Consider the following 22,132-nt stretch of genomic DNA (forward strand, 5'->3'; position numbering starts at 1 on the left):
AGGCTTGAAGGCGTCACATTTTATATTTTGCCCTAGGAGGTTTCTGCTTAGTTCTTTCCCTTCCACATTTGCATAAAACAGAAGCCCTGCAACTCAAGGTCTTGTTAGGCTCCGGGGAGGAAGTCAGGGAAGGGATTCCTTCCTTTCCTCAATTCCCAAACCTCTGTCCTGCTCCGTCTGGAATGTGAGTGTCCCCTGTTCTGTCTCTGCAAACAAGTTAGGGCCTTTGCTGGGGCCAACAGTGGCACAAGAATTAAAGTTCCAAGTTAGTCTTGGATCAGCTTCAATCCACTTTTCACTCTGGAACTGTTGTCATTGAGGGATTGGCATTTTATTCAGTGTGTTAAATGGCTGACAGGCATTGAGTCTGGTGAAAGATCTCCCTGAAATACTTCCCCAAGGCCTGGTGTGGGAGAAAAACAATGAAAGCCTGGCCTCTCTCTGGAGCGGAGGGCCTTTTATCCAGGCCCCAGAGCCTTCCACTGAAGCTCTGTCCAAGGTAGCCAGCCACAGGGTTCTCTGCTTCAGAGCTCCCAACCCTGGTTCCCTGTGACCCGCCCCTTTCTCTTTCTCCCAAACTCTAGCTTTGGAGACCTTTGCCTACTCTTGGCCTCTGGTTATGGCAAACAGTTTCCAACATCTTAGATTTCCCCATTTTGCATACAAATCACTTCCCTTCTGTGGGCCTCAATTTCCCCATTGTTCAAATTAAAGAAATGACGACAGTAATGATTTTGTAACCATGTTCCACAGAGCCCGAGGATTCGCTGAAGGTCAAGGTATACCCCGAGTTCACCACCTCCTCTTTATTAGAGTGACCTCATTTGTATTTGATATCTTAGAATTCTATGTAAACATCTCATTTGGAAGACAAAGTTTTGCTGCTAAAAAGTAGTTTGAAAATCAACAGCCTAGATGATCTTGAACATTTTTCCCCTCTGGTTTCATCTTCTATGTTTTATAGTTCTTTGACCATTACATCGTTTCCAAGTCCCAGCCTGCATGCGTTGTCAGCCTTGAGTTTTTCCTTGAGCTTCCGAAACTCAATGCTCAGGAACACGTTTCTTCCACGACAGGGAAAGGACAGTTGCCGGCCGGCCTGGTGGTGACTGCTGCAGCCCTCTGGCCAGTCTAGGAGGGCACCTCCAGCCAGGTGGAGTGGGGCTGAGTGGGGGAAGGAGATTTGAGTGGTCACTACGAGCCTTCCTGGGTGTGTTTGTGTGTGTGTGTTTTCCACTTGGAAGACGCCACCTGCAAAGGAGTAGGAACCCATTTCACAGTTCCTGTGACAGTCCTGTGTGAAATACCAGTGAACTCCCAGGCCCACTGGAGGGTGAGAAGGGAGATCAAGTGGGAGCCACCCGCAAGGATGTTTTCTGGCTATCAAATTGACCTCATGGGCCTGAAGTTGACACTTGTCAGCACAACGAACAAGCCTGCAATACCTGATCATCAGGACAGAAGCAAGCATTCCTGGGATGCTTCTCTGGGAGCCAGAAAGGTGATAGGAAGAGGGTAAAATATGCAGAGTTGAAAGAGCTGAGGCTGTTTCTTCTGGAGAAGAGCAGGCAGAGGGCTGGGGTGGGTAGATGGGGGAGTATCTATTTATCAGGCTCAAGTACACGTACCCTTATTGCGGGAAATGTGATGTACATGCTTCTGGATTTATGGTGAGGGAGAGGCAGGAGTCTAAATCATTTTGAAGACCCTGAAGCCCTGACTGGAGGCTTCTCAGGCTAGAATACATTACACGGTGGGAGCTCCTCCAGTGATGCACCGTAAATTGTGGTAGCGTGGCTACTCCAGAGGCACTGGAAATATTCAAAGGGAGGAAGGAAGATGGGAACTGTTCAATGGCATTGTATGTGTAAAGGGAGTGCCCAGGCGCCTGGGGTGAGGGTGAAGCTCCCACTGGAGTTTCCAGTTCTAGCTGTGCTCTGGCACTTAGCTCTGTAAATCTGCCCAAAGACCCTGACAGTGGAGTAGAAAGGGCTTTGCAGCCAGACGAACTCGGACTTGAATCCTAGCTCTACCGATCTGCAGCTGGATGACCTTGAGCAACTTATCTGAAAACTCTTAAATCTATTTCCTTAGTTGTAAAGTAGGAATAATACCCAAGGATGTCACTGTTTGTTTTTCATCCAAAGGCCAATCTCCCTTTCTCCTTTGAGTTTGTTTAGATGAAACATTAGGGAAAGAGGCCCTCTCCTGCAGCTTCAGCAAGATAAACTGCAATTGGTCGGATCTAAGCATAATCATGTCATTTTCTTTGAGCTATTGATTGGTTTGGGAGAGGGCATGTAACCTAATTTTAACCAATGAGATTTTTCTTTCTGATTATGTCAAAAAGTCCTACTGTCATCTTCCTACCATAATGTGGTTGGGTGAGGATGTGATGCTTGGAGCTGTGGCAGCCATTCTGCAACCATGAGCTGATAAGCCTAAGAAAGAAAAGACAACACAGCAAGGATGGTGATGCAGAGAAATAGAAAGAAGCTGGGTCCTTGAGCATTTTGCTGAGCGGTGGAACTGTAATAGGTTCATTGCTCAATGTGTGAGGCAAGTCAATATGCTGAGACACTAGGTTGCAGCAGAGAAAGACGTTTAATCATAGGGTCACTGAATGAAGAAAGGGGAAGGAACTTCAAATTCATCTGTCTGAGGAGTTTGAGGCTAGAGTTTTTAAGGATTTTGGAGTGGGCCAAAGTGTGGAGATCGTTGATTGGCTGAAGAGTGCAGGATGAAGTCGTGGGACAGGGAGATGAAGAAGCTGGATTCTCTTGCTGATCCCATTCCTCTGTGAAAAACATCTGAAGTGATCCTTAAAGAAAAGACTTACGATTTTCTTTTGGAGGGGCTGCTAACAGCTTTATTGAGATATATACTACACATGCCATACAATTCACCCACTTAAAGTATTCCTGGTATCTTCACAGAGTTGTGTAAACTTCACTACAGTCAATTTTAGAATATTTTCTTCACCTCAAAAAGAAACTCTCTATGCTTTTGCTATCACTCCCCCACCCCCTACATCCCCCAGCTTTATGCAACTATTAATCCACTTTTTCTCTCCATGGATATACCTATTTTAGACATTTCACGTAAGTAACCTAATATATAGTATTTATGACTGGCTTCTTTTACTTAGCATAATGTTTCCAAGGTTTATCCATGTTATAGCATGTATCACTACTTTATTCATTTTTATGGCTGAATATTATTTCATTGTATGGATACACTACATAAAATTTTAGGATTTGGCGAGGCACGGTGACTCACACCTGTAATCCCAGCACTTTGGGAAGCCAAGGCGGGTGGCTCATTTGAGGTCAGGAGTGCAAGACCAGCCTGGCCAACATGGTGAAATCCCATCTCTACTAAAAATACAAAAGTTAGCCGGGTGTGGTGGTGTGTGCCTGTAATCACAGCCACTTGGGACGCTGAGTCAGGAGAATTGCTTAAACTCGGGAGGCGGAAGTTGCAGAGAACCAAGATCCTGCCACTGCACTCCAGCCTGGTGACAAGAGTAAAACTCCGTCTCTCCAAAAAAAAAAAAAAAAAAAGCTTTAGGATTCTGATGTCAGAGAGCTTGTCTATAAGGAGCAATGGGGATGTAAACAGTCAGGATCTAGTGCTACCTGACCTTTAGTAACAAGAAAATGGGCCCAAAGTACAGCCTGATTCGTGCTGAATTATAACTATATTTCTGTCCAGAACTTGGCATGCAACCCTTGTCAACCCTCTGGGGGCAGTGTCAGTTGCTGCATGGACTCTGGGATTGTGTGTGCCTCCAGACTTCTTATCTGAGAGTGAAGTATCTTTATTCCATATGACATTGGCAATTGGGTATTCCATTGCCTGCACCTAATGCATTCCTCCCTGTAATACAGCAATCTCACAGGGTTGTTGTGAGCATTAAATAAGATAACAAATATGCAAAAATTCCAAGCCTAGAACTTGGTTTAGTGTAGGTGTTCAATACATGCTAATTTCTTCCCTCTCCTCTATTTTAATCTCTTAACTTTAGATTTTTTTTCTACTCTACCAACCTCACAAGATTGTGCTAAGAAACAAATGAGATCATTGTTATTTATTGCCACGATAATGCTGTATAACAAATAGCCACAAAACCTCAGTGGCACACCACAATAAACATTTCTTTAGCCCACAAATTGGAGGCACTGTCAACTTGGGTAACAAAGGGGCGGATGCACAGGCCTGTGAATCTACTAAAAGCCATTGAATTAAATGGGTGAATTTTATGGTACGTGAATTACATCTCAACAAAGCAGCTAAAAAGAAAAAAAGAGGATGATTGCAGATTAAGGAGAGGAGGAACGAATTACTAGGCGGTGGTGATACCACCCATTTCCTATAAGGCTGCTGGGGCCCCATGATGCAGGACCATTCACAACCCTGCTTGTTAAGGTCTTCTCTGCCATCCTTGAAAATAATCTCTTGTTGCATAATGGATGCTGTGGGGAGAGATTCTGTTGATAGCAATTCACTCTGTGGCTGACTTTGCAGGAGCATAAGCCCCCCTATCCCATAGGCCCAGACAGGAGCAGGGATCTCAGTGCATAGAAGGAAGTAGAGGCACCAGATGGAAGGTGGGAACATCAGCCCAGGGCTCTCCTTGGCCAGAAGGTGGCATTAAGGGCTTCTGTCCTGCTGTGTATTTGCAGAGGCAGAGGCGTGTGGGAAAGGGAGAAAACATTAGCATGTAACAGCGACGAAGGGGCTGGAGCACAGGACCTACAGGGAAGGATGAAACGAACCGGGGTGAGGAGCAAGAGAAGAGCGGGATGAGGGGCAGTTTCACAACTATCTTCAGGAAACAGTTGGGTTATTAACTGCAAAAGCACTGTGACAGGCTTCTCTCCTGGCTCTTTGAACTTGAGTCCTTAGGAAGCAAAATTGCTTTCACAGGAAACTGGCAACTGCCTGCAGCATCTGAGCAAGTGCATAGGTACCGGGTCCATGTTGACATGAGGCTCCCCCTTCCTCTGGAACATTCCCACCCCCACCGAAAAGCAGCCACAGACAACATGTAAATGAATGGGCATGGCTGTATTCTAATAACACTTTATTTATAAAAACAGGCCCGCTGGGCACGGTGGCTCAAGCCTGTAATCCCAGCACTTTGGGAGGCTGAGACAGGCGGATCACGAGGTCAGGAGATCGAGACCATCCTGGCTAACACAGTGAAACCCCGTCTCTACTAAAAATACAAAAAAACTAGCCGGGCGAGGTGGCGGGCGCCTGTAGTCCCAGCTACTCGGGAGGCTGAGGCAGGAGAATGGTGTAAACCTGGGAGGCAGAGCTTGCAAAGAGCTGGGATCCGGCCACTGCACTCCAGCCTGGGCGACAGAGCGAGACTCCGTCTCAAAAAACAAAAAAAACAAAAAAAACAAAAAAAAAACAAACAAAAAAAACAGGCCCATTGAGTGTAGACTCCTGGAGAAGGACAGAACTAGGAGAGTCTCAGAGACCAGTGATTTCTAGCCTTGCCTGCATAATAGTCACCTGAGAAGCTTTCAAACACTACTCATGTCTGGGCCCCATGCAGAAAGTCAATTTCATCAACTTTCTGGGGGCCGGCCGTGAGCGTGGACATTTATTCAAGTTCCCAAGGTGGTTCTGACGTGCAGTCTGGGGTTAAGAGCCACTGCCTCAATTCAACTGCATCATTTTAAACATCAGGAAACTGAAGCCCGGGGAGAGTAAGCAGGTCTACGTTCTCACAGTCAGTCTGATTTCCTCCAAAGCGGCAAAGTGCCATTTGGGTCAGACCTGTGACCTGAGCTGCCTCTTGGGACTGTCATCTTTCTCTCTTCTTGACAGGTGGATTTTCCCACGTAAAGTTTAGATCGGCTGATCCAGGAACTATAATGAAAATGGGGCACCCTGAGGACCCACTGGGGAACAGAGTTTGGGAGGGAACATGGAGGGCAGTTCTTCGTAAATGTAGGTTTTAGAGAGAAACAATTCAATTTACTAGCTTTGTGTGACATGGGCAGGTTACCTAATCCAATACTTTGTTTCTCCATTTATAGAATAGAGCTGATCATAATACCTGCCTTGTGAGGGTGTTGTAAGGATTAGAAGGGATTATCCATGTAAAATGTTTAGCATTGTTCCTGGCACACAACCAGTGCTAATAAACGGCAGCATTTACAAGTATTTTTATTTTATCTTAGTATTAGATCCATTGCTGTGGGTGCACTTAGCAAAGTGAGAAGCAGGAATCCAGCAGGAAGGTAGAGGGCAGTCCAGGCGTGGGCAATGGCCAAAGAAAGGCCATGAGGTGGGGGTGAGCAAGCTGTGATGAGTCCCAGCTCTGGGGACCCATTCAAATGTCACCAAACCTGCCTGTGTCCAGACTGCCACCTGGAACCTGCTCCTCCTCTCCCCCAGCTCCTGAGCTTCTGTTCCGCTGTGGTCAGGGTCCTTACTGCACCCTGCCAGGTTGGGGAAACTGCCCCTAGTGAGGGCAGGCGTGCCCTGTGTGTGGGCAGCCTCCAAGGGGCCTTGTACCTTGTGTGGCACACAACAGGCATAGCCAGTTAGGCTGAAAAGGAAGCAGCTTCTAACAAACATTGAAATAAGAGAGGCATGGCAGGGAAAAGCTGTGGCAGGATGGCCAAGGAGCTTCCGTTTGATGCCATGGGAAGCAAGAAGCTGTGCTTGGCTGGAGCTCCCCACGTACCCCTAAGGGATCCTGTGCTGCTCTGACCCAGGGCCATTTGCTCTGGGAAGAGAGTGCCTTGGCCCTGGGCTGGGACAGGAAGTCTTCCCTGCCCATCACTGTCACATCCTTCCATGTGCTCTGGTGGCGGCAGCCCCTACTCCAGAACTTGCAATCCACCCCCTCCTCACTGCTAAGGTCGGGCCCAAGGTGTCCAAGCCCACCGCAGCCACCCTACCTGACACCTGGGCAGCCTTCCCATAGACCAGGGAGCAGGGGAGGAGAGAACAGACCAGTGGGCCTGGAAAGGGACTGGATAGTTGATTTGGGGTCCACCCAATTAGGTTCCAGATGACTAACCGCATTCAGAATCCTGATGCCACCCCACCCAGCTGTACTAACATAGCAGCCTCATGTTCACAGGTGCTTTCCTGTGACTTGCTTCACTCCAGCTTCTCAAGCCATGCTCTTAACCTCTGTTTCCTTTCTCAGGGCTCAGAGCTCTTTTCCAGGTGGGTCACGTCGGGGAAAAGGTTGATTTTTCAGCTGATGCTGATGTGTCATAGCCTACCATGCCTGACTGACCCCACTGAGATAAAGGGGACAGAAGAGCCCCTGTCTCCTAGCTCCCCAAGGCTTGCCTGGAGATCGGGGTGTCATAGAGAATGGCACAGAAAGCACACTAGGTGCTTTTTCTCCAAGGCTGCAAACCCAGCCTGCGGGGCACCCCATTTTCTTAGCTTCAAGGATTGTTCTCCCCCAAGGACCCTCTCCCCAGGTCAGTGTTCCTTCCTCCTTAGTCCCACTCAGGGTGGGGAGGCTGCAGAATCCATCTGGAGACAGGGAGCGTGGGACTGATGTGCTGTTTTTAGTTCCGTGGGAGAACTCACAACAAGGGGTTGTAATTTCTCTGCAATTTCTCTCCTTGATGAGACATCTGTTGGCATGCTGTGAGGAGATTCTCATCGGAGCAGACAGGGCACGTCTATGGAGCCACTTGCATGGGTGTGACAAGGCCTCATCACTGCTTCTGCCTCACAGAGGTCCTGTGCTTTGCTCTGAATCAGAGGAGCTGATGTGGGGACTGTCCTCCTTCTCTGCCTCTGTCTTCCTCCTCTACCACCTTCTCTGCCTCCCTCTCTGGCTGACTCACATGTGGCCTCCAGCTGTCTCTGCCATGGGTGGCACCTGCCCGTGCCTTGGTCACCTCTTGTTTCTTGCACTGTCCGAGCCTGATGGTCCCCTCGATGGTGACTCTGAGCTCCAGCACATCTGCCAGCTCTGCGATACTCCAACCCATACCATCTCCTGGAGCTCCAGGGATGAACAGGGAGCCCCCCTCTCCACCCACTCACCCTCGGGTAGCTGACTGCATGGGTGGGAGGGAAGGCAAGACACTAACATGAGATGCCTGTGCTCATGGCAGGATGCCCATTGGAGTTTGGGAGCTCAAAGAGGGAAACCCTCATCTCTTGGAAGCACAGTGATTGGCAGAGCTGGAAGTCAGACAACTGGAATTTTGCCCCAGGCCAGCCAAATACAGAGGCTATGACATTTGGGGGAAATAATTATAGATGGTGTGATGGAGAATGTTACACTTACAGGCTAGGACATGCTTTCCCATGCAGCAAGTGCCTGGCAGGAATAGTTATTTACAATAGGAAGCTCCCAGGCAGTGCACTTAATACTATTCTGCTCCTCACTGTCGCCCCAGCCACAACCAGGCACTTCCAAGCTGATGTGAGGACACCTTTATTGTCCTTGTCCTGGGCATCAAGGTTGCCAGTTCTAGTTCTGGTGGCTCAGGGTGCACCAGGGAGCAGGTGATGCTTCGCCTGAGGCTTGATGGGTGGGCAGGGGTTTGCCAGGCAGGTGAGGGGGTGGAGTGCAGGGAGTTCCAGGTAGGGGATGGAGGTGGGCACCATATTTGGAAGAATCTACATGGTTTGACCTGGCAAGGGCTTGAGGTTAAAAGGGCAGGAGGTGTCCTCAAATGCTGGGTGGAGTCAAACCCTGAGGTCCTTGAATGCTACACTGAGAGGTCATGGCTTTTCACCTCCAGGCCTTTGCTCATCATAGACTGTGCCCCCTCAGGAGTAGGGCAAGCGAGGTGCAAAATTTATGGAGACACTCTCAGCCACACCAGTGCACGTCGGTACCTGATAACGACTGCCTCCTTATTTTGCATTCCAGGTCCCCTTCCTAGGTCACCCTACACACAGCCCTGCTTAGGAGGGAGGTCACTTTCTATTCGTCTTTGAGCTTGGGGCCTGAAATAGCGCCCGACCAGAGGAGGAGAGCAAGAAGTGCTTATAGAATCAACAAGTGAATGAACAAATGTTCTGTCTGGAACATGTTTACCTTCCTCTTGGCCAGTCAAGGTGTGTCATTTTTTTTGCAGCTTACCTCTTCCCTGCAGCCCCTCCAGGCAATGCTGCCCTGGGTCCTCAGCTCTTACGTCGTGTACATGTCCTGTTTCCCAGGTGGGTGGTGTTCTTCTGTCTGGAAAAGGACATAGACGCAGCAGGTGCCCTGTAACATCTGGGCATCATCAAACGTATCCCGGGCCCTTGGGTGGGAAATACCAGTCGCCACTGCTGCTGCTGCAAGTTTGGGCTTCCCTCCCTCCGCCTTCCTTCCCTCTTCTTCATGGGGCTAGGCTCAGAGAAGGCTCCTGGAGGTGGTAGCTCCAAACTGCCCCTCCACAGGTACAACGCATTTGCTCAGCTCGAGTTCCTGATTCCCCGCTTTGGATGGCTGCCAGCCGGCTGCTGCTCATGCAATCTGGAAGGCTCCAGAGGTCTTCTGATTTGCCCACACCCCTCATCCTCCGGATGGCACTCCTCATCAGGTATGAAACCCACGGGGTCTTGGCTAAAAAAACAACGTTAAACATGACCACTCCTGGGCTGCAGAAACTCCGGGGATGATCAATGATGTTCCCTAGGAGGGGTCAAGACATTCACATCTTTTGTCCAGTAGAGCATCCGTTTCAATCAAGAAGCTATTCTTGCTGTCCAGAAGAGTGGATCAGTCCCCTCCCATGCTCACCTCACGAGAACAGGGAGAAGAGGCAGAGGGCATCACATGGGTAGCGTAATTACAGAGTACCCAGGTCAGGGCGCTGAGCCTTTACATGAAGAAGGCAGCCGTGCCCTGGCATCCATCAGAACCTGGCATCCTGCATACTACATCTCAGAGGGCACAAACCTCCTTGGGAATGCTGTTGCTACAGAACCAGTGCTCAGGTGAACTCGAAGCAACTGCAGACACACAATGAGCGACAAAGGGCTTAGAGACAGTGCCAAACCCCAAACCTCCTGTGCAGTATAAAGACCTTGGGGCCCCAGAGAAGGTCCAAGCTCCCCCACATAAGGAACAAACTCTAATTCAATCAGGGAAAGAGCTGGGCATCCACTTAGCCATTTTTTACTAGCTGTGTGCTTATTAATTACGCCTGAGTTGCGAGGAAGTTTAAAGCATTGGTAATGAGCTCTGCCATTTACTAGCTCTGTGCCCTCAGGCAAGTTATCTAGCCTTGCTGGACTTCAGTTTCTCCATCTGTAAAATGGAGATAATTCTATCTCCCCTCAAAACGTCTGATGATTCAGTAAGTCCTTAGAAAGTCTGACACATCGTGGATACTATTAAGTATTGCCTGATAATAACAATCAAAATATTTTCCATATAGTTTAATTACATTGAGCTCTCATTTTGAGTCTGGGAGGGTTAAGTCATTTAAAATATCAATCATTTGTACTTTTCATAAAGTCCAAGTTCAAGAACATGTGTAGGTATTAAGGCTAAACCTCAGTCACGGGGATGAACCGACTTCCAGAGCCAAGATTCTGAGGCCCAGGAGGGTAGAACCCGGTAAGCAGCGTTCCTTCCTTCCTGGATCCTGTCCTTTTACGGTCCATCCCTGCCAGGTTGGGTACAAGTCACCACAGACACAGCCCACCTTGGCTTTTTGGACCAGGCTGAAGGCAGCCCTAATGTGTCCGGAGTTGGTTCCTTCCGGTGGGTTCATGGTCTGGCTAACTTCAAGAATGGAGCCGTGGACCTTCATGTGAGTGTTGCAGCTCTTAAAGATGGCACGGGACCAAAGAGCGAGCAGCAGCAACATTTATTGTGAAAAGCGAAAGAACAAACCTTCAACAAAGCTTCCACAGCGTGGACCGAGGACCAGAGCAGGTTGCCTGCGCGCTGGGGTTGGGGGGGAGCGGCTAGCTTTTATTCCCTGATTGTCCCCTCCCATGTTCTGTTTCTGTCCTATCAGAGTGCCCTTTTTTCTTTTCTTTTCTTTTCTTTCCCTTTTTTTTTTTTTTTTTTTTTTTTTTTTTTTTTCTTTTTTTCTGTTTTCCCTTTTTTCTCTCCTGTTTTTGGTTTGAGACGGAGTCTCGCTCTGTCACCCAGGCCAGAGTACAGTGGCGCGATCTCGGCTCACTGCAAGCTCCGCCTCCCAGGCTCACGCCATTCTCCTGCCTCCGCCTCCCGAGTAGCTGGGACTACAGGCGCCCGCCACCACACCCGGCTGATTTTTTGTATTTTTAGTAGAGACGGGGTTTCACCGTTTTAGCCAGGATGGTCTCAATCTCCTGACCTCGTGATCCGCCTGCCTCGGCCTCCCAAAGTGCTAGGATTACAGGCGTGAGCCACCGCGCCGGCCTCCTTTTTTCAATCTTCCCTGCCATTGGCTTCTTTTAGAATCCTGCTGATTGGTGCATTTTACAGAGCGTTGATCGGTGCGTTTTACAGAGCGCTGACTGTTATGTTTTACAATCCTCGTGTAAGACAGGAAAGTTCCTGATTGGTGCGTTTTTACAATCCTCTTGTAAAACAGGAAAGTTCCCCAGGTCCCCACTCGACCCAGGAAGTCCAGTTGGCTCACCTCTCACTAGACTCGGCCATGGGGACCCTGCTTCACCGTTCTAAGTGTCTGCTTCTCTTGGCAATGGCAGAAGTTTATCTGCTCTGCTGTGGGGCAGTGGCAGAGTGGAAAGCAGAAAAGTTCAGTATCTGGCAGGAATGTACTTCTTTTCCATTTCTCTGTGCGAGAATGAGAAGAGTGGTGCTGGGATGCGTTTTCTGACCTCACTGCTCCGGGCCTAAGAGCCAGGGTGGAGTGGTCCCCTTGTCCTGCCTGTCTCGTGAAGCTGAGAATACCATAGGCAGCGGTTGGAGGATAGGGGAGGGAATGAATGCGGTGGTTTGAAGAAAGCTGATCTTGGCCCTGCTGACCCTGGCCTGGGCCAGGCAGTTCCCCAAGGGCATTGTATTATAACTGTTGGTAGAGGAGCTGCTAGATTGTGGGAGCACCCCCACAACCAGGTTGTGCCCAGAAAGTGTTCCCGCCCCTGCCCTTGTTGTTGTGTTTGAGACTGGGTTTTCTTATGTTGCCCAGACTGGTCTCGAACTCCTGGGTTCAAGCGATCCTCCTGCCTCAGCCTCTGGAGTAGCTGGGACCACAAGCATGTGCCACGACGCCCAGCTTTCCCACCCTCTTCTTCATCATTTTGCTTTCCTGGCCACAGGAGCAGAGGCTTTTGTGCCTGGCATCTCACCCCTTGGCCCTCTTCCAATCCCAGCTCCAGCGTCTGCCCCTCACTGTGCCTTTTCTGCTCAGTCCTTGCACAGGTGCAGCCTGGAATGGAGATGGGGGAAGGGGGAAGTGGGAGACGAGAGGAGGGGAATAGGTGCTTCAGTCTCCCGGCCTTCGGGGAGTCGATTCTGACGTACTCTGCACGGCTTCAGGCCCACTTAACCACCACCTCATTCACCCTCCACACCCCCTCATTGCTTCCCATGGTTGCCTCCCCCGTTAACCACCTGCATCCAAGTTGTCTCTGGCCCTGCTTCCTGGGAACTGCACGCTCAAATTGCACGTGACTGCCATCCGTGCAAAGGCGATTGGCCAAAAGATAGAGTGTGTCCCCAAGCAAGGCCAATCAGAATCCTCCTCTGGAAAAATACGAGCCACTCACGTGTGGGCACTGCCAAGGCTGCAGGGGTGACCCAGCACGTGGAGACGGCAGGATCAGGGATGTGAGAGAGAGGGCAAGACCTCCGCTAAAGAAGAGACAAGCAGACGTGAGAGACTAGGGGAGTGTCTTGGGGTTTTGAGCGCCTGAGGCTGTGGTTGCTTCCTTGGATCTATGAGCCAGAGCCTTCCAGGACACATGAAGCCTAACTCTCCTGGAGCTGGGGTGAACTAGGGTCTGTTACTCAACTGAGAGAGGCCAGGTTAAGACAATGTTTCCGTCTCCCCTGCAGAAATGAGGGCTCCTTGAGGGAAGGGACTGGGGCTCCTTCATCTCTATTGAGAGGTGAAGCAAGCTGGACTTCCTGGATAAAGGGCGGACTTGGAGAACTTTTCTGTCTAGCTAAAGGAATGTAAATGCACCAAGCAGCGCTCTGTATCTAGCTAACGCTTTGTAAACGCACCAATCAGCACTCTGTAAAAACGGACCTATCAGCTCTCTGTAAAATGGACCAGTCAACGCTCTATAAAATGGACCAATCAGCAGGATGTGGGCGGGGCCAAATGAGGAAATAAACGCTGGCCCCTAGAGCCCGCAACAGCAACCAGCTCAGGTCCCTTTCCAAGCTGGGAAGCTTTGTTCTTTCTCTTCGCTCTTCCTAATAAATCTTGCTGCTGCTCACTCTGGGTCTGCATTACCTTTATGAGGTGTAACACTCACTGCAGAGGTCTGCCACTTCCCTCCTGAAGTCAGGGAGACCGCAAACCCACTGGAAGGGAGAAACTCCGGACACATCTGAACATCTGAAGGAACAAACTCCGGACATGCCATCTTTAAGAACTGTAACACTCACGGCTAGGATCCGCAGCTTCATTCTTGAAGTCGGCGAGACCAAGAACCCACCGGAAGGAATAAATTCTGAATGCACTAGTGCAGTGCCTGAAGGCATCAGGTACGTCATGAATGAACGAACAAAGGAGTGAATGAGAGAGTGGATACATCATGGGTGTCTTTTGCTGTTCTTTCTCTCTGCCATCACCGGGCCTACCTTCAACAGTCTCTTTTCCTATGAAACGGAAGCAAGATAATTAGGCTTTAGATTGTGAAGTACAGAAGAGTAAAAATCTTGAGTAAATGATTCAGGTCCCTTGTATAGGAGAAAAGGGAGGGGGGGCAAAGGAAAGGTGGAAACCGAATGCACTTAGTATCTATTCGATGCACACGCTTGAAACATTACTTTAAACATTTTTGACAATATCCCCAGGGAGAAGACATTATCCCTCTTACAGCTGTGTAAACTGAGGCACGGAGTCGTCAAGTACTTTGCCTGAGGTTTTACAAATAGTAATCAGTAGACCTAGGGTTTGATTTAAGCCGTTCTCGTAGGTGTTAGATGGTATCTTGTAGCTTTAATTTATATTTTCCTAATGTCTGATATTGTTGGGCATCTTGTATGTCCTTATTTGCCATCTGTAGCTCTTGTTTAGTTCGTACTTGTTCAAATTTTTTGTCCATTAAAAATAATTGGTTGTTTATTGGGTTGGTTCTTTTTTATTGGCTTGCTATTGAGTTTTGAGAATTTTTTTTTTCTAATTTTCTGGATACTGGTCCTTTGTCAGATACATGTTTTGCCGATAGTTTCTAGGTTTTATATTCATTTTTAAAATTATACTTTAAGTTCTAGGGTACATGTGCACAATGTGCAGGTTTGTTACATGTGTATATATGTGCCATGCTGGTGTGCTGCACCTGTTAACTCGTCATTTACATTAAGTATATTTCCTAATGCTATCCCCCTCTTCCCCCACCCCACGACAGGCCCCGGTGTGTGATGTTCTCCACCCTGTGTCCAAGTGATCTCATTGTTTAATTCCCACCTATGAGTGAGAACATGCTGTGTTTGGTTTTCTGTCCTTGCAATAGTTTGCTCAGAATGATGGTTTCCAGCTTCATCCATGTCCCTGCAAAGGACATGAACTCATCCTTTTTTATGGCTGCATAGTATTGCATGGTGTATGTGTGCCACATTTTCTTAATCCAGTCTATCATTGATGGACATTTGGGTTGGTTCCAAGTCTTTGCTTTTGTGAATAGTGCAATAATAAACATACGTGTGCATGTGTCTTTATAGCAGCATAATTTATAATCCTTTGGGTATATACCCAGTAATGGGATGGCTGAGTCAAATGTTATCTCTAGTTTTTGCAGATAGTTTCTATCAGTCTATAGCCTGTCTTCATTTTCTTAATGGTATGTCTTGAAGAGCAGAAGTTTTTTTTTTTTTTTAATCTTGATATAGTACAACTTATCCATTTTTACTTTTATGCTTGGTCCTTTTTGTGCCCTGGACCTGGAATCTAAACCCAGATCTGTGAATGTCAAAGTCCTTCTTCTTATTGCATCTAATGTAGTGTTGCCTCAAAGTCTATTCTAAGGCCAGTGCCAGGCACCATGAGAATCACCCGAGGAGCTTGCTTACAACTGTGGAGAATCTGCTTCCATGGGCCTGGGTATACCTGGGAACCTGCATATTTTATCAACTCTCCAGGTGACTGGGTGATCAGCCAGGTGTGGAAGGGGCTGTAATGCATGGACCCTGGCACCCCTGAGCCTTTAGACCTGGTGGCTTCTTGGCCTCGCCTCTTCTCTTCTCTCTCCTCTCTCCTCTCCTCTTCTATTTCTCTCTTTCTTTCTTTATTTCTTTTTTTTTTTTTTTTTGATGGAGTCTTGCTCTGTCACCCAGACTGGAGTACAGTGGCATGATCTCGGCTCACTGCAACCTCCACCTCCTGGGTTCAAGTGATTCTCCTGCCTCAGCCTCCCGAGAAGCTGGGATTATAGGTGCCCGCCACCATGCCTGGCTAATTTTTGTATTTTTAGTAGAGACAGGGTTTCACCATGTTGGCCAGGCTGGTCTCGAACTCTTGACCTCAGGTGATCAACCCACTTCGACCTCCCAAAGTGCTGGGATTATAGGTGTGAGCCACCGTGCCTGGCCTTCTTGGCCTCTTTCTAGCTGCATCCTGCAAAGTGCTGCTGATGGTGACATTTCTAGATCTGTTTCTTATGTGTCCCTTCCCCTGTCTTCCTCCCCAGCTCCTTAGCTCAGTATTTGACGTTCAGCAGATGATGAAGACATGCTTTTAAACCAAGCGACCCACTCGCTACCAGTAGGGGGGAGTGGCAACCTCACTCCACAGCTGGCACTAAGTGGAGCCAAGTAGAAACCGTATAATTACTGACCTTGGTTTAGAGTGCTCTCCTGTAGCTCCTTCCCTCCCCAGCCGTGGGCGGCCACTTAAGCCGGTTGCCTCACCCTCTGGCCCAGCCAGAGGCTTCCCCACCTAGAGAAACTGTTATTTTAAAGTAGCTCCAAGATCGGCTTATCGGAGTTGAAAAGGACACTTGTGTAAGTGAACAGCTATGGCAGCCTCCAAATAAAAGAAAACTGGATTAATTGGGAACAGGGGATGGGACTGGGGAAATGGAGTGTGTTTTGGCTTAGGAGCAAAACAAGCACCTAGAGGTTTAGCAACTTTCTCTGGCATGTCAGATTGTGACATGTCATAGGGTCAGAAGTGAATACTGTAGGATGACAAAGATGGTCACCTGCTTTCCCCCAGACAACTGGGACTTCTTGGGGAACAGAAATTATTTCCTTCTCCCACCCTCAAAGGGAGCAGCAGTAAGAAAACTAAGATCTATTGTCAGGGTTTTATATTTTATTTAATCCTTCCAATAACCCACAGGGTCAATATTATTCACATTTTTCAACATGGGCAAACTGAGACTCAAGAGATTATAAAGATAGCCAGGATATGCTGGAGCCAGGATTGGGAATGTAGCAGAGGCTGAGCCACTGTAATAAAGAGGCCTCAAAATACAGTGCTTTAAAGAATGTTGACAGTTATTTCTTCCTCATAAAACATCTCCAGGTCAGTACAAAAGCTCTGTTCGAGGCAGTCACTCAGGGACCCAGGATCCTGCTATCTGTGGCTTCACAGGTTTCTGGAACTGGGGTCAGCAATCTTTCTCTATAAAGAGCTCGATTGTATTTTAGACTATACAAGGCACGTGGTCTCTGTCCTGACTACTCAACTCTTGTATTGTGACAGTAGACATAGACAATATGTAAATCACTGGGCATGGCTGTGTTTTAATAAAACTTTATTTACGAAACAGGCTGGATTTTTGGTTCAAGGGCTGTAGTTTGTTGATCACCATCCTAAGAGGGTGATTCTCAAAGTGTAGTGCCAGGGAACCAGCAGTATCAGCATCATTTGGAAACATATTAGAAGTGCAACTTTTGGGGTGAGTCCCAAGGCCCTACTGAATTAGAAACTCTGGGGTTGGGACCCAGTGATGTGTGTTTTAACACGTCCTCCAGGTGATTCGTATGCATGCTGCAGTTTAAGAACCATCACTGTTCTGGAGTCCTACCTCTCAGCCCCAGCTGCATCTGAGCATCACCTGGAGAGTTTTAAATTAAAATTCCTAGTGCCTGGGCCGTATCTCAGTGCCATTACCTTGGACTCTCTGGGGGTGGAACCAGAACTTTTAAAGCTGCCTGCTGATTCCAGAGTATTGCAAAGCAGTGGCCTAGAGCGGCGTTATCACTGGTGTGGTTAGAGCTGGCTTGCCGCCTGGCCGCCAACCACACCTGCTTCTCCAAGGTGGGGCACCCAGTGCTCCCTGAGATCTGGATTTTGGTTTTTTCCTTTGTCTTATCTCCCAAGCCCCTGGCACCCTGGCTCCTTCCTGGGAACTCTGTATGGGGCTTCGTGATTAGGGAGGACCTCAGTTCAAGTTTGTCAACTGACCGATCTCTGCTTAGCAGTGTTGCAATACGGGATTGGGGGGATGACCTGTGTGGGTGAAGGAATGTGGAATGGAAACAGACTAGGAGAGGAAGGAGGGAGGGGACAGAGCAGGAGGAGGACTTGGATGTGGAAGCAGCTGGCACAGTGGCCTGTCACCAAGATTCAGTGAAGGCCAGTTCCCTTCCCCGCCTTTTCCTCCCCAGCTCCATCCAGCACCTGGCAGGTGCACAGCTTTCTGGAGGGAAGGGAATGCTATAGGGTGACAAAGAACCAGTCCCTGGGTACTGCTGAGCCTTCCTTTATATGGTGAGCACTTAGCGTTGACAATGTGCCTGGCAGTACAGTTGTCCCCCAGTACCTGTGGGAGATTTGTTCCAGGACCCCCATGAATGCCAAGATTCTCAGGTACTCAGGTCCTTCAATATCCTAAATGCTTTATATGAATTAATGCATTAAATCCTCACAGCAACCCGTAGGGTAGGCACTATAATTACCTCCATTTTACAGATGGGGAGACTGAGGCTTTAAGAAGTTAGGTGACCTGCACGCGGTTACACAGGTGGTAAGTTGTTGAGCCAGGAGTCAACTCAGGAAGTCTGGCTCCAGGACTAAGCTCTGCTGTCTTCTTGTCATAACTGCAATGGTGGCATTTATTTATTTATTTATTTATTTATTTATTTATTTTTGAGATGGAGTTTTGCTCTTGTCGCCCAGACTGGAGTGCAATGGTGCAATCTTGGCTCACCGCAATCTCTGCCTCCCGGGTTCAAGCAATTCTCCTGCCTCAGCCTCCCGAGTAGCTGAGATTACAGGCATGCACCACCACACCCAGCTAATTTTTTGTTTGTTTGTTTGTTTGTTTTTAGTAGAGACAAGGTTTCTCTGTGTTGGTCGGGCTGGTCTCAAACTCCCAACCTCAGGTGATCCACCCACTTTGGCCTCCCAAAGTTCAGAGATTACAGGTGTGAGCCACGGCGCCTGGGCCCATGGTGGTATTTTTATTCCCGTTTTACAGATGAAGAAACTGGGGCCATGCAACTTGCTCAAGATCACAGAGCCAGGAGGTGGTGGAGGCAGGACTCGAACCCAGATCTCCCTGCCAACAAAGCCTTTGGATTTGCCAGCTTGCCCCACAGCCTGCATCAGGTTCCCCTCCCTTCTTTCCTCCATCTGTCCACCCAACTTATTCTGGGTTTGCACGTGTGGGGCTGACTCATAGGGAGCAGGAGAGCCCATCCTCCGGAGTGAGAAGGCAGATTTTATTTCTGTTCAGAGCATCTTGGGCTGGTGCTGGGAGAGCTGCCAAGCCCAGCTGACACATTTTCTTCTGCCAAGGCTGCTGAGTGGGTGGGTAGCCCCAGGGGGCTCTAGAGGGCCCCAAGACACTAACTCCTCAGATGTGTGTCAGCACCCAGGGGAAAGATGGGGATGCTTGCTTCCTCTGCCTTAACTGCAATCTCTTTCCCTAAGGGAGTTTCCTGGAGCTAAAATTTCGGTTGCCAAAATCTTCCTCATTTCTCTGCTCTGGTCCAAAGCTGAAAGGAACCCCAAGAAGCCATTTGTTCAAGGTTTGCCTTTAGGCAATCAAGGTAATCCTGGTTGTTCCCATTTTACAGATCACAGAAGGCAGCTGTGGTTCTCATTGGCTTGTCCTCCGTCCCGTTAGCCCTATGATACTTCCCAAATGTCCTTTCTCCTATCAAATAATTTCTCCTATCAAATGATCATAAGAATCCCAGGGCACTTACTAACTTTCTGGATCACCTGTCCTCTGCTGTAAAAAAATAGGAAGCAGTCGGTTACAGCTGGGGCCCTTTACCAGATGCAGTGGCTAATGCCTGTAATCCCAGCACTTTGGGAGGCTGAGGCAGGTGGATCACCTGAGATCAGGAGTTGCCTGTAATCCCAGCACTTTGGGAGGCTGAGGCAGGTGGATCACCTGAGATCAGGAGTTGAAGACCAGCATGGCCAACATGGTGAAACCCCATCTCCACTCTAAAAATACAAAAATTAGCTGGGAGTGGTGGTGGGCACCTGTAATCCCAGTTACTCGGGAGGCTGAGGCAGGAGAATCGCTTGAACCTGGGAGGCAGAGGTTGCAGTGAGCTGGTATTGCACCACTGCACTCCTGCCTGGGCGACAGAGCGAGACCCTGTCTCAAACAAACAAACACAAAAGAGGTGGGGCCCTTTAACGAGCACTGCAGGTGACTCTCATCATCTGGGATAATGGAAAATACTAGCACACAGAGACCTTCCAATGGGTGCCAGGATTCTCCCCCATTTAAGGTATAAACCCTGACCGACTGTCTTAGCTGTGCCCCAAATTGTTAAAATTGCCCCCCGCCTCTTGGATGAGTCTTGTGGGTTTGGCGGCTCATTCCCCTCCCAGCCCAACTCAGGTCATTAGAATGGGGTTGCAGGATGGTGTGGTGTGCCTGCATCCTCCCCCCACCCTGCCCCCTGGCCAGTCCTGCCTTATTCTTCAGAGGCTGTTCGCTGAGGATCATGGAGACCTTGGCAGTGTCCTCAAATCTATGGCTATCTTAGCCTCACTTCAGCCAGACACGCCAACACTCAGGGTTCCCCATTTTCCAAGGGTCCCTAGCCCAATTGTTTCTGTTCTATGTAAGAAAAGCCAAAAGTCACTGGAGAGGACATTTGTTTCAAGTTGTGGTTTCATAATAGGTCTAAAAATTCTTTGAGCCTCCTTCCTGAAGTGGCAGAGCCTAATTCTCCTCCAGTGTGGGTGGACAGGATGACTTCCTTCTAATGCATAAAGTGGAAATAAGAGTATGTGACTTCTGAGACTAGGTCATGAAAGGCACCATGGCTTTCTTCTCTTTCCTGGATTACTCACTGTAAGGGAAAGCCAGCTGCCATGTTGTGAGGACACTCAAGCAACCCAGTGGAGAGATGGCGAGAAACTGAAGCCTCCTGCCAATAGTTAGCAAAGAAACGAGGCCTTTTGCCAAGAGCTGTGGGAATAAGCCATCTTGGAAGCCGACCCACCATCCCCAGTCAAGCCTTTGGAGAACTGCAGCCCAGGCCAATGTTTTGTCTGCAACCTCATTGGAGACCCTGAGCCAGAACCACCCAGCCAAGCTGCTTCTGAATCTCTGATTCACGGAAGTTGTGAGATACTAAACATTTGTTATTTTAAGCTACTAAGTTGTGGGTCATTTTTTAAATGCAGTGATGGGTAACTGACACACAAATCAGGAGCCACAGCCTTCGTCGACAAGCTGAGTGGGTAGGTGAGAGGACTGAGGTGGGCGTGGCACCCAAAGACCTGGACAGAGAACCAGCATTTGTCAGGATGGAGTGCAGTGCTTGGATGTGTGTCCTTCCATTTACTGTTAGTGCTATTACCCCTATTGCCCATGTCAGGAAACTGGGGCTCAGATAGGTCAGATCGCATGACTGAGGTTGCCAGGCTCATCAGTGGCACAGCTAGGACTTAAGCCCAGTCTGTCTGCTCTGGTCCATACTTTCCCACTCTTGATGATCTCAGTGATTTTTGGGCAAGACTCACCCGTTTTGGGGGCTTGCATAGAACTTGAGCCGACCTCATGCATATCCGATGAGGAGGTTGAACCTGGTGTGCTCTGGCCCTGGATTATCTAAGCTGTGTGAACCCTGCTCTCATAGTCTTTGCCCTGTAGGGTGCCCCAGGGTAGGTCAGCTCCGTCTGCTAAAGATCTAGTGAGCCAAGGATGAGGATGTGATAGCGTGGCTTTGAACGCCCCTGTGCAAACGTGTAGCTTCCTTCAGCAATATCATCTCCTGATTCTCCCTCACAGACATGTGTGCCCAGGTCTGTTTGCAGTGACACCAACATCACCCCCTGCCCTCGGCCTTGCCCCTCTCTTCACCTCCGTCCTGATTCCCGCTCTCCAGCCATACAGATGCCAACAGCTGACACTTGTCCAAGAAACATGTGCTCAAGGTCAGGTGCAGTGGCTTAGGCCTGTAATCCCAGTGTTTTGAGAAGCTGAGGAGGGACGATTGCTTGAGGCCAGGAGTTCAAGACCAGCCTGAACAACATGGGGGCCCTTGTCTGTACTAAAAAAAAAAAAAAAAAAAAAAGCTGCGCATAGTGCCATGCCTGTGGTTCCAGCTACTTGGGAGGCTGAGGCAGGAGGATTACTTGACTTGAAGAGATTGAGGCTGCTATGAACCGTAATCATGCCACTACACTTTAGCCTGGGTAACAGAGCGAGACCCTATCTCAAAAAAAAAAAAAAAAGAAACAAGTGCTCAGGGTGATGCACATTGACTCCATCTTGTCACCCAGAGCTCAGCAGGAGGTGCCTTCCTGGGAGAGTCAGATCAGGAGCACACAGGGCTGGACACAAGCACCTGGGGCAGCCTTGGGAAGCTACTGCTTAGCGGCATCGGAAGTTCTTGCCCCTCTCCCGGGGCCTGGGGCATTGCACTTGGCACCTGAAGCCTTTCCTCCACACCTCCTTCTGGAGGCGGGGCCAGAGCCCACTCTGGGATGCCTCCTTCTCCACAGCTCCATGCTTTGATGGGACACTCCCCTGCCACCTCTCTCCCAGTCACAGCTTCTACCATAGCCATGGCCAACAGCCTCCGTTAGCCCATGCTTACAGGGCAGTGGAGGGGCTGCCTGGAGCCTCC

General features: G+C 48.9%; 1 long non-coding RNA gene across 5 annotated transcripts; it reads left to right on the forward strand.

Moving 5' to 3' along the window:
* Positions 1 to 12,750: 12,750 nt before the first annotated feature.
* LOC110741551 lies at positions 12,751 to 20,655 on the forward strand. 5 transcript variants are annotated; one of them, XR_002517895.2, is made up of 6 exons: positions 12,751 to 13,799; positions 15,081 to 15,217; positions 15,766 to 18,051; positions 18,505 to 18,635; positions 18,960 to 19,078; positions 20,177 to 20,655. It is a non-coding gene; the product is annotated as an uncharacterized LOC110741551 (long non-coding RNA). The 5 variants fall into 5 exon arrangements; XR_002517896.2 differs by lacking the exon at positions 12,751 to 13,799 and having other exon boundaries at positions 14,769 to 15,217; positions 15,766 to 16,078; positions 16,419 to 18,051; XR_002517894.2 differs by lacking the exon at positions 12,751 to 13,799 and having other exon boundaries at positions 14,769 to 15,217.
* The last annotated feature ends 1,477 nt before the right edge of the window (positions 20,656 to 22,132 follow it).

This window comes from Papio anubis, chromosome 17 (assembly GCF_008728515.1).
Source record: "Papio anubis isolate 15944 chromosome 17, Panubis1.0, whole genome shotgun sequence".
Taxonomy (NCBI): domain Eukaryota; kingdom Metazoa; phylum Chordata; class Mammalia; order Primates; family Cercopithecidae; genus Papio; species Papio anubis.